A 17,965-nucleotide genomic window follows, 5' to 3' on the forward strand; every position below is an offset into this window, starting at 1 on the left:
AGGCTTACAGCTTGGTGGTTACACTACTACTCAGAGGCTCACAGCTTGGTGGTTACACTACTACTCAGAGGCTCACAGCTTGGTGGTTACACTACTACTCAGAGGCTTACAGCTTGGTGGTTGCACTACAATCACAAAGCTTGGAGGTTTTACGGCAAATTGAGTCACTGAGCTTGGTGGTTACACTACGAAATTAGGATGTAACTTATTGGTTTACTTCAATGCTGAAGCACTTAACTTGGTGGTTGCACTACTACTCAGAGGCGTACAGCTTGGTGGTTGCAGTACAATATTGTGGCAGAAAGCTTGGAGGTTTCACCACAATCTGAGGCACTGAGTTTGACAGTTACATTACAACATGTTCATGTATCTTATCATTTTACTACAATACTGTGGACCAAAGCTTGGAGGTTTCCCTGCAAACAGAGACACTGAGCTTGGTAGTTACACTATGATATGAGGATGTATATTATTGTTTTATTTCAATACAGAACCACATATCTTGGTGGTTGCACTACTACTCAGAGGCTTACAGCTTGGTGGTTGCACTACTACTCAGAGGCTTACAGGTTGGTGGTTGCACTACTACTCAGAGGCTCACAGCTTGGTGGTTGCACTACTACTCAGAGGCTTACAGCTTGGTGGTTGCACTACTACTCAGAGGCTTACAGCTTGGTGGTTACACTACTACTCAGAGGCTTACAGCTTAGTGGTTACACTACTACTCAGAGGCTTACAGCTTGGTGGTTGCACTACTACTCAGAGGCTTACAGCTTGGTGGTTACACTACTACTCAGAGGCTTACAGCTTGGTGGTTGCACTACTACTCAGAGGCTTACAGCTTGGTGGTTGCACTACAATACTGTGGCACAAAGCTTGGAGGTTTCACTACAATCTGAGGCACTGAGCATGGTGGTTACACTACAACCAGGGCATGTATCTCATTGCTTTTTCACAATATTGTGGCATGGCACTTTGTGGTTTCATTTCGATATTACGGGACAAAGATTGGCAGTCACACTACAATGATATAGCGTAGAATTTGGTGCTCTTGCCATGCTACTTGGCATGGGGCTTGGTGGTTTCATTATAATGCTGTGGTACATAGCTTGATGATTACACTACTGCACAGAGGCACTACGCTTGGTGATTTTAGTGCAATTTTATGACCCGGGGTTTGGTGGTTACATTACTACACAGTTCAATCTCTTTTGGGTTATGGCTGTCTATAGGGCTCCCACACATTTGATTTGAGGACCCCCATCCTTGATGCCCCACAGCTTGTCTGTCTCTCTCTTGTGTTTCCGACACTCAGGACTTCCTGATTATCCAATACCTTGAATCTCAATTCCAGGAAATCCTCATCATTCACTCCTAATCTGCCGCGCTGACAGCAGCAAATTGATTATTTGGAGGATAGAAAAGATTTCGACATATGAATCGCTCCTAAGATGAAAGATTCCCGGGACCCGATGGAGAAGGATATCCGATATCACGGGGCTTAGTGCTGGGAGCACAAGTGTAGCGGACGACGTCCACCATGGAGCGCCACATATGATGAAGTACGGCATATTTTGAAGCTTATATAGATCAGGCGAGGAAATGGTTATGGGATTAGAGGAAAGTTGAACTTGACTTGTGTATATAAAGTTTCCACTGGAAAATCCCAACATAAATGTCGTCTGTTTGTTGAGAGTTTAGCATTTGTTTTCTTTTCTAGGATTTTTCTTTTATTCATTTGAGAATCGAAGGCGCCAGATTTTGGATTGACAATGGCAACACGTACCTGGGCTTACCGGGCCTTTCACACCAAACCTGAAGAAGGGCATGAACTTGTTCCCCTCATCCCTCACAATAAGATACAACTATTTGTGGTGGACCTACCAGGCTAATACGTCTGGAGCTGTCCCCCATCTCCCGCTCTGTAACTTGTCCTCTGTTCCTTTTCACCTGGCAGTTCCTCTTCATCAGTATCTTACCAGCATTATAGGTGGAGAGAGACAAAGGCCCACCTCATAATCTACAAAGACCTACCCCTATAATCTAGAGACAAAGACCCACCCCCATAATCTACAAAGACCCACCCCCATAATCTACAAAGACCCACCCCCATAATCTACAGACAAAGACCCGCCCCCATAACCTACAAAGACCCACCCTCATAATCTAGAGAGAAAGACCCACCCCCATAATCTAGAGACAAAGACCCACCCCCATAACCTACAAAGACCCACCCTCATAATCTAGAGAGAAAGACCCACCCCCATAATCTAGAGACAAAGACCCACCCCCATAACCTACAAAGACCCACCCTCATAATCTAGAGACAAAGACCCACCCCATAATCTACAGAGACCCACCCCCATACAGAAATTATATAACTCTCAGTGACTAAGGGCACGCTTGCCTGAAACATGTTGAGACTATAAGTCAACCATCATGATGTTTTAAAAATTTGCTGAATAAAGATGAAGATTTTAATTATGGGACTCACCACTTTATCCTTTACCCATCCCCATAATCTACAAAGACCCACCTCCATAATCTACAGACAAAGACCCACCCCCATAATCTACAAAGACCCACCCCCATAATCTAGAGACAAAGACCCCCTTAATCTACAGACAAAGACCCACCCCCATAATCTACAGACAAAGACCCACCCCCATAATCTACAGACAAGGACCCACCCCCATAATCTACAGACAAGGACCCACCCCCATAATCTACAGACAAGGACCCACCCCCATAATCCTCAGACAAAGACCCACCCCCATAATCTACAGACAAAGAACCACCCCGGTAATCTAAAGAGAAAGACCCACCCCCATAATCTAGAGAAAAAGACAACCCCACCTCCTATACAGAGAAGACCCCCCCTCTCATACTCGATACAGATAACTGCCCCCACATCCTCTTCACCACTTCCGCCAACATGTGACATTCTGCACCCCCATGGGGTACGTAAGGTCAGCTTGGTGCAGGGTTACACTGACACCTCCTGTCCACATGGCCACAGGGAGACACGGGGAGGGAGACAGAGTGGGCCACGAGACCTCCGGCACAACACCCCACTCGCTCACAACCCTGACAGGTTGATAGACCCTTTTCACTAGCCCCAGTGAAACAGGGCCCTGTCGGCCCAGTATTCTGCCATCAGATCCTTGTTAGATATAAGCCTGGTCCATTAGGACTATATCAGTGGAGAAACCAGCCCAGGTAGCGTGTAATACTAAACCGAGCCCACGGACATGGGATTCGTGGATCGAGATAAAAGAGCAACTCAGTATTAAATTAAATTTTTAATTGCCTTAGGGCACACTAGATAAAACAATATATATGAAACATTTACAGAGATTATGGTCAGAAACACAAATACAAGTAATAGATGCAAGCCAGATGTACATATGAATCAGTTACCCACTTCCTTGTGACTACGCCTGGTATTGGTTCGGCACATGGGAGGTGCTGTGGAGACCATAGTTTCCTTGGCACTCCCCCCACACATTTACTAGACGTGACCTCTCCTTTGAAGAACCCCTCCAAAATGTCCGCTTTAGTTTTTAATAGCCCATGTAGATCCCGCATACCGCCCACTTGGTGACCTATGACAGGGTTGTACATGGGATGTCCCATCAGGTTCCAGAGAATTATGAAATGGCAGCTTCCCTCATATATCCACCTTTGAGCGTCCCACATGGAAGATATTACCATTATGTTTCCTACTATGATTTTATCTATCCATAGCTAGGAAACATGATGTGTCTATTGTCTTCCAGCAACTAGTTATTAATTATGCGCTGATACGTATATCCCACAATTAGCGCAAAATATGTGTTACGTGCGTCCCACTGTCCTGAGGCCAGAAATATGTTTGCTACACACACCCCAATTCTATCATTTTTACCCGGGTGCCAGTCTGTCTCAGGGTCCCTTTTGAAGTTTCTCTGGAACTAGCAATCATCCGCCCACTTCCCTAGCTAAATTACTTTTGTCACCAGGGGGTCTTGCTCTGCTCAGAGGCTTTTTCCACACTATAATTAACATTCACCCCTTACCATTTGGTCCAAAATGGAGGTATTGGATTTCTATCCTGAATAGGGTGATCTCTAGATGCGGGGCAGGATGTGTGGGAATATGTATGATTTGCAGGTGACTGGCATGTATGGATATACCATATTCTTCACACTCACGCTCACTTCTTGTAGAGACAAAAACCCACCACGGTTCTTGTAAATACCAAGACTCACCGCAACTTCCTGTAGAGACAAAGACCCACCTCATCCTCTAGAGACAAAAACTCACCCCCAGTTCTTGTAGAAACAAAACACTCACCCCCACTTTCTGTAGAGACAGAGACTCACTCCCACTTCCTGTAGAAACATAGAGCCACTCCCACTTCCTATAGAAACAGAGAACCTCCCCCACTTCCTGTAGAGACAGAGACCTTCCCCAACTTCCTGTGGACACAGAGACCTGCCTTCACTTCCTGTAGACACAGAGACCCACCCTCACTTCCTGTAGACACAGAGACCCGCCCCCACTTCCTGTAGACACAGAGACCCGCCCCCACTTCCTGTAGGCACAGAGACCCACTCCCCACTTCCTGTAGACACAGAGACCCGCCCCCACTTCCTGTAGATACAGAGACCTGCCACCACTTCCTGTAAAGATAGAGACCTGCCCCAACTTCCTGTGGACACAGAGACCTGCCCTCACTTCCTGTAGAGACAGAGACCCTCCCCACTTCCTGTAGATACAGAAACCTGCCACCACTTCCTGTAAAGACAGAGACCTGCCCCAACTTCCTTTGGACACAGAGACCCACCCCCACTTCCTGTAGATACAGAGACCTGCCCCCACTTCCTGTAGATACAGAGACCTGCCCCCACTTCCTGTAGATAGAGACCTGCCCCCACTTCCTGTAGATACAGAGACCTGCCCCCACTTCCTGTAGATACAGAGACCTGCCCCCACTTCCTGTAGATACAGAGACCCACCCCCACTTCCTGTAGACACAGAGACCCACCCCCACTTCCTGTAGATACAGAGACCTGCCCCCACTTCCTGTAGATACAGAGACCTGCCCCCACTTCCTGTAGATACAGAGACCTGCCCCCACTTCCTGTAGATACAGAGACCCACCCCCACTTCCTGTAGACACAGAGACCCACCCCCACTTCCTGTAGACACAGAGACCCACCCCCACTTCCTGTAGAGACAGAGACCCTCCCCACTTCCTGTAGATACAGAGACCTGCCACCACTTCCTGTAAAGACAGAGACCTGCCCCCACTTCCTGTAGATACAGAGACCTGCCCCAACTTCCTTTGGACACAGAGACCTGCCCCCACTTCCTGTAGATACAGAGACCCACCCCCACTTCCTGTAGATACAGAGACCTGCCCCTGTTTATTACATAAATTACATACATTTACATTTTACATACATCTTTTAGCCAGTTGGCTGAAAAAACCCTAGATGTATATAGTGGGAACAGGGTTCCATATCTCAGGAACAAAGAGGCGCTGGAACAAAAGAAAAACAGCGTCAGATTCAGGAGAATAGCGGCATTTACATCAGGTTACAAAATACATATTTATCATATAAATGTAATAAATGTACCGGTAAGTGACAAATCCCTTTTAACAAGGATATTTCTAGACATTAATGACCAACTCTCTAAATGCAAATGTCTGTCATATCTCTGTAGTCTCTTATTGCTCTGCTTATCTACAATGTCCTTTATTCTCTTTCTTCTTAAACGTTTCCCCTTAGGTATTGAATTTCTGACAGCTGAGGTCAGGTCTATGGTACGTATGGACCTTTCGGAAGGGAGATCCCAGGTCTGGTCTTATACGTAGTCCGAGATCGGCATAAGCTACGTAGGAAATCTCTATCAGAAGAGTATCTGAGACTCACGACCATGATGAAGATTGGGGAGGGCCGGAGCAGGATCAGAGCTGGGAGATGAAACCTGGGGATTTTTGAGAGGACAGGTCCAGAGGTGAAACCACGAAGACAATAAAAGGAGTAGTCTGTTGTCATGTGTTGTCCGGATCCGCACTCACAGATTACTTCTACAGCGTTGGACTCTGTTCACACTGACGAGTCCAACAGGCAACCTGGTCTCTCTCAAGTGCTCAGCTCGCTGGGCATCATTTCTCTGCTCCCAGCCATTCAGGAGGTGATCCTTTTTGGAGCAGCGTGTGTCTGCTGGGGAGTGTGTTAGGAGACTGCCGAAGATAGCTTCAGTGTAGCTCCAGCGATCTTAGTGGTGACCCAGTCCATGGTGAACTACGGTTGTCTCTGCCATTCCTGTGGGGTTTTGTTATTGGGTTTTCAGCTTGTTCCCAGGGTGGGGGGAGTAAGATCAGGGCTCAGACAGGAGTCAGGGCCATGCTGGGGGCTCGAACCTGGCTACCATCAAGCCTACCTCCGGGATAAGGGATAGCGCAGGGTCTTGAGTCTGAGGGCCAGCTTAGGAGCCTCTGTTCCATCAGTGCATACCCCTTGACACCTGTAGATCAATGCATAGGACTCAAACTAGATCAGAAATGACTATGGATAAAATACAAGGGCTTGGCAAATTCTGCAAACATTGCAAGAGGCCTGTTGAGATAATGAAATTAATGTGAAGTGGAAGACACTGGAGTCTCCACCGCAATTCTCGGAAAGGTAAGATTGGATACCTTTGCCGACAGAACTTGTACGACCAGGCACATATGAATATTTCCAATTTGGTCTTTGTGTTTTCTGCAGACTGGAACCCCTCGTCTTCACAAATTCCGAATATAAGATGCTCTTTATTATGATGAATGCCCATGATCTACTACCTGGCTACTCTTCAGATTGGCATTTTCCCAGTTCCTTACACCAAAAATTGCAACAGAGAGCACTGTCTACAAGACACATTCTGGGCACTTCAACCTCTCAGAGGGAGATCAAGAAGTGTCAACGCTTCGCAGAGACAGTCCCCGGGGGACGATTTTTTTCTGAGTGTCCTGTCAAAGTTTTATGGGGCATTTTTGTTAATTTATGTGTTTAAGAAGAGGCTTAGTGGCATCCCGTCATAACAGTTGCCCATTAATGTGTCTCCATGCTCGGAACGGCCAATACGGGAGGTGTCTGGCTACTTGCTCAAGAGACGAGTGGACAACTTGATGTCCTCATCCCCATTCTCCATGGGGAAATGGATGAATGACAGTGCCCAAAATGAAGTCAGGATGGCGAGAGAAGACGAAGGAGGGGGGACACAATGATGGCACTTGGCATAGAGGTTGCTTTTTAATTTTCAGCAGGTGTGACTTGGAGCTTGGCATGGCTCACAGATTTTTGCTTCTGTTGAAGCTGACAGTCTTGCATTCCTATTTACAAGCTCTTTCCATCAAAGAACTGCTGTCAGCACCACGACTCCTGAAATCATGTCTTCTCACAGCCTTGAGAAACTCCGAAGGAGCTGAGAGCCAAGGAGGGGGGTTAAATGGCAAGTGAAAGCCTTTTAACAAGCTCCTTGCATGATTCATGTTTACCCCCAAAGACAACCGATGAAACCTCCGAGGTGATTTGATGTTTGAAGCCAAAGACAGTTCTTAATTATGCAATTTATAGAGTGCTTTTAACAACCTCATCCCAAGACACAACCTCCATAAACCGTGCACACACACACACACGTTCAAGACCAACGAGAAGGCTTCAAGTCTAGGAAAGTTGGCCACAGCTATTTATGGATGAGCGACTTCAGTAATGTAGAGAAAGAGGGGAGATCAGTGGTGGAAACGTCTCCTGTGGAGAAGAAAATTACTACATGTGGAACTGATCATGAGGAACAAGTTGGTGGTCTCCATCCAAAGCAACAAAGACCACTCAACGTGTGTGCTCCAGTCTACGCACGGTATAGGATTCTCGTCAGTAGACTCCACATATATTGTATATATATTTACTAGTCTGTAAATCTTGAAAATAAAAACATATCTTGGATTCTTACGTCCCTTGATAGTTTCTTGGCTACCTGGAAAATGTGTGGTAGCACCAACAGAAGCGAGTATCTCACAAAGACCACTCAATGTGTGTGCTCCAGTCTACGGAGGGTTTAGGATTCTCATCAGTAGGCTCCACATACAGTATATTGTATATGTATTTACTAGTCTGTAAATCCTGAGAATATAATTATCTTGGATTCTTACATCCCTACAATGGTTGCTTGGCTACCTGGACAATTTGTGGTGGCACCAACAGAAGCCATCAACTCACAAAGACCACTCATCGTGCGTGCTCTAGTCTATGGAGGGTGTAGGCTCCACATATATTGTATATGTATTTACTAGTCTGTAAATCCTGAGAATAAAAACATATCTTGGATTCTTACGTCCCTTGATAGTTTCTTGACTACCTGGACAATGTGTGGTAGCACCAACAGAAGCTACAATCTCACAAAGACCACTCATCGTGCGTGCTCCAGTCTACGGAGGGTTTAGGATTCTCATCAGTAGGTTCCACATATATTGTATATATATTTACTAGTCTGTAAATCCTGGGCTATAAACATCTTGGATTCTTACGTCCCTCCAATGGTTGCTTGACTGCCTGAACAATTTGTGGTGGCATCAACCAAAGCCGCTGTCTCACAAAGACCAATCATCGTGTGTGTGCCGGTCTTGGCAGGGTGTAGCTTTCACTTCAGTAGGCTCCCGGTATATTTTGGTTGACACCAGTCAGAAAATCCCAAGAATATTTTCAGTATTGTACATTTTAGGTTTCTCCTTAGCTCGATGGTTCCTAGACTGCCCTCACAATTTTTGATGGAACCATCAAGAATCACCATCTACCACCGAAACATGTCTATGTTATGCTACCATTGAGCATGCCAAACATGAGCAAAGTATAGTGCATATCGAAATGTGGCGGTGACCAAGGAACCCAAGCAACCCCGCAAAAATATAAAGAACAACCAAATAGCAACTTACTTATTAAATATGAGTCACAAACCCAAGAAAGTGTCAAGATGTCCATAGCAGGTTTCAATCCTCTTCCCCCACTTTTCTTGGCAGCTCATACAAAGTGCATTACAGAGACTTGGAGAAGTGACTTGTCAGTGATGGAAGCCATATTGTGTGTTAGTTGTGTTGGTGTCTGCCATCCTCTATGCCACGGACAGGAGTAAAAGCAGAAAAGGAAACACTTCTGACCATTATGATATGTATCCTACATTTTTCCCCACTAATTTTCCCCTCTCTCAACACTATAATTAGTGGATGGATGCGAGCTGTTATGATGTCTCCCATACGCAGCACACACAGACATGAGAGATTCCTGTTCTGCATGGAGGACATTACACAGCAGTGCTGAGCTGTGTAGCTGTGAATCCAGGTAGAAATGATAGAAAGAAGTGGGGAACTTCTGTTTGCCAGCCACTGGCCCTTTAATTTCTCCTTACACTGCGAGCACGCACACGCAGCATTCACTACTGTACCCTGCTTTGCATGCAATGAAGGATTACCTCCCAATGCTGGCCAGTGCCTCCATCAGGATGTACTATGTAGTTGGAGGTTGTTCGCTCTGCGCTTCCATCCCACTGATGAAGGCAGGGGTCTCAGTATCAACTATGTGATGTATATGCACCAGCCCCAGTGTCTCCCATGTGATATATATAGCAGTTATGGTGTCTCTTATGTAAGGTATATGTTGCAGCCCCAGTATCTATTTGATATATGTGCAGCAGTCGTGGTGTCTCTTATGTGTTGTATATACAGCAGTCTTTGTGTCTCCTATGTGATGTATATACAGCAGTCTTTGTGTCTCCTATGTGATGTATATACAGCGGTCTTGGTGTTTCCTATGTGATGTATATACAGCGGTCTTGGTGTTTCCTATGTGATGTATATACAGCAGTCTTGGGGTCTCCTATGTGATGTATGTATAGAGTAGTCTATGTAAACTATAGGATGTGGACAAAAATACGGACAGCACTCACAAACATGCAGTGTGAACAGGGGCATAACTGAACATGACATAAAATGACACAAAAAAGACCGTTGCATGTATGCATGTCTATATTCTTACATTCATAGTTTGCATGTTTTAGTATTTCAGAGTGCAACTGTCTTTTTTTGTTATCCTATAGGATGTATATAGAGCAGTCACAGTGTCTCCTATGTGATATAAACAGCGGTCTTGGTGTCTCCTATGTGATCTATACAGTAGTCTTGGTGTCTCCCATGTGATGTATATACAGCAGTCTGTGTCTCCTATAGGTTGTATTCAGAGCAATCCAAGTGCCTCCTATGTGATGTATATACAGAAGTTACACCAGGCTCTACATTTTCACTGTGGCCATTTAGATATATCGATATTCGTGTGATACCTGGGGGACCTGAGTCCATCAGAAAGGCTTTTGGCTTCTGATCATAGAGGTGTTTTTTTTTTGAGTGGGCAACCTATCCTTATGAAATATAGGTACCTCTATTGCCTAAGCAGAGATATTTGATATGTACATATTTTATAAGCAGAGAGTATCAATATCAGGTGGGTGGGGGTCCGACAGCTGTTTTCACTCCATTATTATATGCTATACAACATACAGAGATAGACTGCAACAGCGCCTCCCACTGTGCGGTGGCCATTCTCAGGTACTGCAGCTTAGATCACATTCTTTTCAATTGGAGCCGAGCACGGCACAGTGTACGGAGCCATTACCAGCTGCTAGTGGGTGCATTTGGTGTCGGACCCCCCGATCTGATACTAATCACCTACAGATAAGTCATCAATAACTAATCCCTGGGAAACCTCTTTCAGTGCAATAAATGAAGCATCTGCTAATAACGCAGGGAAAAAGCAGCCGAAGCCCAAACAGTGACACTTCAGCCTCTGCGCAGAGATGTCTCCCCTGGAGTGACCCTCGTGCTCAGTGGTGACAGGCGCGTACTGTTATTTATGGCGGTCCGGGCTGTGTGTGACACGGGATGATGCATTGGATGTCGCTGAGGCTGATGCCAATGATATCACATTATGGGGCTGATGTAACCCGAGGTCCTATCTTGGCATTTGTGAGATCGCCAAGAAAAAGGAGCCGGAGCGAATGAGCCGCTGTCATGTCACACCCCGGCGACAGAATCAGCAGATCGCCTGATCCAGCGCAGCACCGCGTACAAACAGCCCGGATAAACGCGCTCATAGTCACAAAAACCGCAACTACTTTATTCCTTAAAGCACGACACCTTCTCTAGACGTATATAGCGGCTGATTGTGTCACAGAACTATAACACCTGTGATCCTGATCCTCTATTGTACTCCAGAGCTGCACTCACTATTCTGCTGGTGCAGTCACTGTGTACATACATTACTGATCCTGAGTTACCTCCTGTATTATACTCCAGAGCTGCACTCACTATTCTGCTGGTGCAGTCACTGTGTACATACATTACATTACTGATCCTGAGTTACCTCCTGTATTATACTCCAGAGCTGCACTCACTATTCTGCTGGTGCAGTCACTATGTACATACATTACATTACTGATCCTGAGTTACATCCTGTATTATACTCCAGAGCTGCACTCACTATTCTGCTGGTGCAGTCACTGTGTACATACATTACATTACTGATCCTGAGTTACCTCCTGTATTCTCCTCCAGAGCTGCACTCACTGTGTACATACATTACATTACTGATCCTGAGTTACCTCCTGTATTATACTCCAGAGCTGCACTCACTATTCTGCTGGTGCAGTCACTGTGTACATACATTACTGATCCTGAGTTACCTCCTGTATTATACTCCAGAGCTGCACTCACTATTCTGCTGGTGCAGTTACTGTGTACATACATTACATTACTGATCCTGAGTTACCTCCTGTATTATACTGCAGAGCTGCACTCACTATTCTGCTGGTGCAGTCACTGTGTACATACATTACTGATCCTGGCGTTCCCGGGGTTACACAGTTTTGCGCATTACACAGAGTCCAGGGTGTGAATACTTTTTGTACTCCTCTATGTTGGTCAGTGTGGGTCATATAGCCCTCCCTGGGATTTTCTCGTCCGGTGTGTTCTCCGCGGTCGGGGCGACTCTGCGGGGCAGTTCTAGATGACACGGTTTGGGTTTCATTGGCGCTCGGGGCTTGTGCTCTGTGCAGCTACAATGACCGTATAACCGTGTCGATGTCTCACACGCGGTGTCTCGCTGCGCGCGGTCATGCGGTGGGCTACTGGTGTGGGCTGCCGGCATCTGTTTCCACGCAGGAGGAATTTATTAGCGCTGGCTGGTATATGGCTTCTCTTAAAATCCACAGGATGATTAGTCTACAGGAACGTGTTTTCAGCGGATCGCTTACAGAAAGTTCCATGCTGAGTAAACCGAATGTGTCAGTAAATCCAACCCAACGTCAGTAAAGTGTTCAAACTGATTCCTTAAAGGGCCGGTCCAGTTTTATGCAAATGAAGCCAAATCACTGAATTCTGAAATGTTCTTCAACTGATCAATCCACTCTGTTTCCATACCTCAACAATTTCAAGATCTCTGCTTTTTGTCAGTGAATGGGATTATTCTTGTGTACATCCATGATTCTTGATGAAAACACAGAAGGGGCTGATCACCATTTGCCTGAAACCTAAGATTACTACATTGTCATTAGAACAGAACCGAGCTTATTATGTATAGATTATAACAGAACTAAGTACAGTATATTACATAGATATGGGAACAGAACCAAGTATGCTACATAGATACAGTACAATAATGAAGCTAAATACATAGATATGGGAACAGAACCAAGCTTAATACACAAATACAGTAACAGATTCAAGCTTAGTACATAAAGATGGGAACAGAACCAAACAAACTACATAGATATGGAAACAGAACCAAGCTTAATACACAAATACGGAACCAGATTCAAGATTAGTGCATACAGACGGGAACAGAACCAAGCAAACTATAAAGATATGGGAACAGAACCAAGCTTAATACAAAAATACGGAACCAGATTCAAGATGAGTGCATAAGGATGGGAACAGAACCAAGCAAACTATAAGGATATGGGAACAGAATCAAGCTTAATACAGAAATACAGTAACAGATTCAAGCTTAGTACATAAAAACGGGAACAGAACCAAGCACACTATGAAGATATGGGAACAGAACCAAGCTTAATACAAAAATACGGAACCAGATTCAAGATGAGTGCATAAGGATGGGAACAGAACCAAGCAAACTATAAGGATATGGGAACAGAATCAAGCTTAATACACAAATACAGTAACAGATTAAAGCTTAGTACATAAAGACGGGAACAGTACCAAGCAAACTATAAAGATATGGGAACAGAATCAAGCTTAATACAGAAATACAGTAACAGATTCAAGCTTAGTACATAAAGACGGGAACAGAACCAAGCAAACTATAAAGATATGGGAACAGAACCAAGCTTAATACAAAAATACGGAACCAGATTCAGGATTAGTGCATAAGGATGGGAACAGAACCAAGCAAACTACATAGATATGGGAAGAGAACCAAACTTATTGCATAAAAACAGAAACAGAACCAAACTTAATGTATAGATATGCAAAGAGAACCAATACTTCAATGAAAAGACAGCAACAGGACCAGGCTTACTACATAAAATTAGGATAAGAACCAAGCTGACCATATACATACAGTCATAATACCAAGCCTACTACATGGAGACAGTAAAACTAAGCTTACTACATAGATATGATAACAGAACAGAGTTTGCTGCATAGATACAGTAAACAGAATTAAGTTCATTACACAGATATATGAAAAGAACCAACATAGATCTCAAAACAGAACCAAGCTTACCACACAGATACAGTGACAGAATCAATCTTGTGATTGGCTCTATTACTCTATCAAACTCATCTTTACTAAAAATAGATCAAGCTTACTAAATAAATATGGAAAAGTACCAAGCTTACAACATGGATACAGTGCAAAAACCAAGCTTTCCACAAACATTTTGGAAGAGAACCAAACATAGATCACATAACAGAACCAGCTTACTACATACAGTAATAGACCCAAACTTACCACAGCACATAAATCTGGAAATAGAACTGAGCTTACTACATAGATCTTATGACAGAACCAATCTAATAATATAGATAAAAGTAACAGAACCAAGCTTACTACATAATTATGGAAAGAGAACCAAGTCTACTATAAAAGATATAGAAAAAGAACTATGCTCATTACATAGCTACGGTAACAGAACCAAGGTTAATACATAGATATGGTAACAGAACCAAGTTTACTACATAATTACAGAAACAGAACCCAGCTTACTATAAAGAGAAGAAAAAAGAACCATGCTCTTTACATAGATATGGTAACAGAACCAAGCTTAATACATAACTACGTAACAGAATCAAGCTTAATACATAGGTATGGGAATAGAACTAAGCTTACTATACAGATAGGGGAACAGAACCAAGACTGCTACATAAAGACAGCAACAGGACCGAGCATACTACATAGAATCAGTATAAGAACTAAGCTTACCATATACAGTGACAAGCAGAAGGGTAACAATGTTTTGCACTTTTTACTTTCAGGCTTCATATTTCACCATCCACTACAGCTCTGAGCGTGAGACGACCTTCATTTTATAGGCAATCATCTTGGCTCCTCATACATGTAACTTGCAGCTATTTAGCATATGATTAGTTACAGTGCCTACAAGTAGTATTCAACCCCCTGCAGATTTAGCAGGTTTGATAAGATGCAAACTTCAAACAAGAGCAGGATTTATTAACAGATGCATAAATCTTACAAACCAACAAGTTATGTTGCTCAGTTACATTTTAATAAATTTTCAACATAAAAGTGTGGGTCAATTATTATTCAACCCCTAGGTTTAATATTTTGTGGAATAACCCTTGTTTGCAATTACAGCTAATAATCGTCTTTTATAAGACCTGATCAGGCCGGCACAGGTCTCTGGAGTTATCTTGGCCCACTCCTCCATGCAGATCTTCTCCAAGTTATCTAGGTTCTTTGGGTGTCTCATGTGGACTTTAATCTTGAGCTCCTTCCACAAGTTTTCAATTGGGTTAAGGTCAGGAGACTGACTAGGCCACTGCAACACCTTGATTTTTTCCCTCTTGAACCAGGCCTTGGTTTTCTTGGCTGTGTGCTTTGGGTCGTTGTCTTGTTGGAAGATGAAATGACGACCCATCTTAAGATCCTTGATGGAGGAGTGGAGGTTCTTGGCCAAAATCTCCAGGTAGGCCGTGCTATCCATCTTCCCATGGATGCGGACCAGATGGCCAGGCCCCTTGGCTGAGAAACAGCCCCACAGCATGATGCTGCCACCACCATGCTTGACTGTAGGGATGGTATTCTTGGGGTTGTATGCAGTGCCATCCAGTCTCCAAACGTCACGTGTGTGGTTGGCACCAAAGGTCTCGATCTTGGTCTCATCAGACCAGAGAACCTTGAACCAGTCTGTCTCAGAGTCCTCCAAGTGATCATGAGTAAACTGTAGACGAGCCTTGACATGACGCTTTGAAAGTAAAGGTACCTTACGGGCTCATCTGGAACGGAGACCATTGCGGTGGAGTACGTTACTTATGGTATTGACTGAAACCAATGTCCCCACTGCCATGAGATCTTCCCGGAGCTCCTTCCTTGTTGTCCTTCTGTTAGCCTTGACTCTTTGGACAAGCCTGGCCTCGGCACGGGTGGAAACTTTCAAAGGCTGTCCAGGCCGTGGAAGGCTTACAGTAGTTCCATAAGCCTTCCACTTCCGGATGGTGCTCCCAACAGTGGAGACAGGTAGGCCCAACTCCTTGGAAAGGGTTTTGTACCCCTTGCCAGCCTTGTGACCCTCCACGATCTTGTCTCTGATGGCCTTGGAATGCTCCAACAAGGTCTTTCCCATGTTGACCAAGTATGAGTGCTGTTCACAAGTTTGGGGAGGGACTTAATTAGTCAGAAAAGGCTGGAAAAAGAGATAATTAATCCAAACATGTGAAGCTCATTGTTCTTTGTGCCTGAAATACTTCTTAATACTTTAGGGGAACCAAACAGAATTCTGGTGGTTTGAGGGGTTGAATAATAAATGACCCTCTGAATAAACTTTTCACAATTTAAAAAAAAAAAAATAAAAAAAGAAATAACATTCTTTTTTGCTGCATTTCACACTTCCAGGCTGATCTACAGTCCAAATGTCACAATGCCAAGGTAATTCCGAATGTGTAAACCTGCTAAATCTGCAGGGGGTTGAATACTACTTGTAGGCACTGTATGTAGATTCTTCTCATGTCTCTGCATTGTTACTGTTTTGCTCCATAAAAAAATCTAAATTTTAATTATTTTGTTAGTATTTTGTAAATCCACCTTTGGCTTTCAGCACTGCCTGAATCCTTTTGGGTTCTTGATCAGATTCTGTCATGTCTCCACCGAAATCTGATCCCAGGCCTCTTCCACTCACTCCCAGTGTTGGTGTATACTGGTCAGGTCTCTTCTCCACATTCCCAGTGTTGGTGTATACTGGGCAGGTCTCTTCTCCATGTTCCCAGTGTTGGTGTATACTGGTCAGGTCTCTTCCCCACGTTACCAGTGTTGGTGTATACTGGTCAGGTCTCTTCTCCACGTTCCCAGTGTTGGTGTATACTGGTCAGGTCTCTTCTCCATGTTCCCAGTGTTGGTGTATACTGGTCAGGTGTCTTCTCCACGTTCCCAGTGTTGGTGTATACTGGTCAGGTCTCTTCTCCACGTTCCCAGTGTTGGTGTATACTGGTCAGGTCTCTTCTCCATGTTCCCAGTGTTGGTGTATACTGGTCAGGTCTCTTCTCCATGTTCCCAGTGTTGGTGTATACTGGTCAGGACTCTTCTCCACATTCCCAGTGTTGGTGTATACTGGTCAGGTCTCTTCTCCACGTTCCCAGTGTTGGTGTATACTGGTCAGGTCTCTTCTCCACGTTCCCAGTGTTGGTGTATACTGGTCAGGTCTCTTCTCCACGTTCCCAGTGTTGGTGTATACTGGTCAGGTCTCTTCTCCACGTTCCCAGTGTTGGTGTATATTGGTCGCTCTCTTGGGGATGTACACAGCTTTTTCTTCACCCACAAGTGTTGGATTCAGTTGAGGTCTGGGGACAATCCAGTTCCTCTACTTCATTGTCATTGACCCATTTCTTCTCCAATCTCGTCATATGCTTCGGGTCGTTGTTCTGCTGGAACACTATGTCGTCCTTTTCAAACCCACAGTACTCAAGTGTATAAAGTAACTCGACTTGAGGATCCTCACATATTACAGTTAGGTCCAGAAATATTTGGACAGTGACACAATTTTGGCGAGTTGGGCTCTGCATGCCACCACATTGGATTTGAAATGAAACCTCTACAACAGAATTCAAGTGCAGATTGTAACGTTTAATTTGAAGGTTTGAACAAAAATATCTGATAGAAATTGTAGGAATTGTCACATTTCTTTACAAACACTCCACATTTTAGGAAGTCAAAAGTAATTGGACAAATAAACCAAACCCAAACAAAATATTTTTGTAATCAATATTTTGTTGCGAATCCTTTGGAGGCAATCACTGCCTTAAGTCTGGAACCCATGGACATCACCAAACGCTGGGTTTCCTCCTTCTTAATGCTTTGCCAGGCCTTTACAGCCGCAGCCTTCAGGTCTTGCTTGTTTGTGGGTCTTTCCGTCTTAAGTCTGGATTTGAGCAAGTGAAATGCATGCTCAATTGGGTTAAGATCTGGTGATTGACTTGGCCATTGCAGAATGTTCCACTTTTTTGCACTCATGAACTCCTGGGTAGCTTTGGCTGTATGCTTGGGGTCATTGTCCATCTGTACTATGAAGCGCCGTCCGATCAACTTTGCGGCATTTGGCTGAATCTGGGCTGAAAGTATATCCCGGTACACTTCAGAATTCATCCGGCTACTCTTGTCTGCTGTTATGTCATCAATAAACACAAGTGACCCAGTGC

The sequence above is a fragment of the Anomaloglossus baeobatrachus genome, chromosome 2 (genome assembly GCF_048569485.1).
Source record: "Anomaloglossus baeobatrachus isolate aAnoBae1 chromosome 2, aAnoBae1.hap1, whole genome shotgun sequence".
Taxonomy (NCBI): Eukaryota; Metazoa; Chordata; class Amphibia; order Anura; family Aromobatidae; genus Anomaloglossus; species Anomaloglossus baeobatrachus.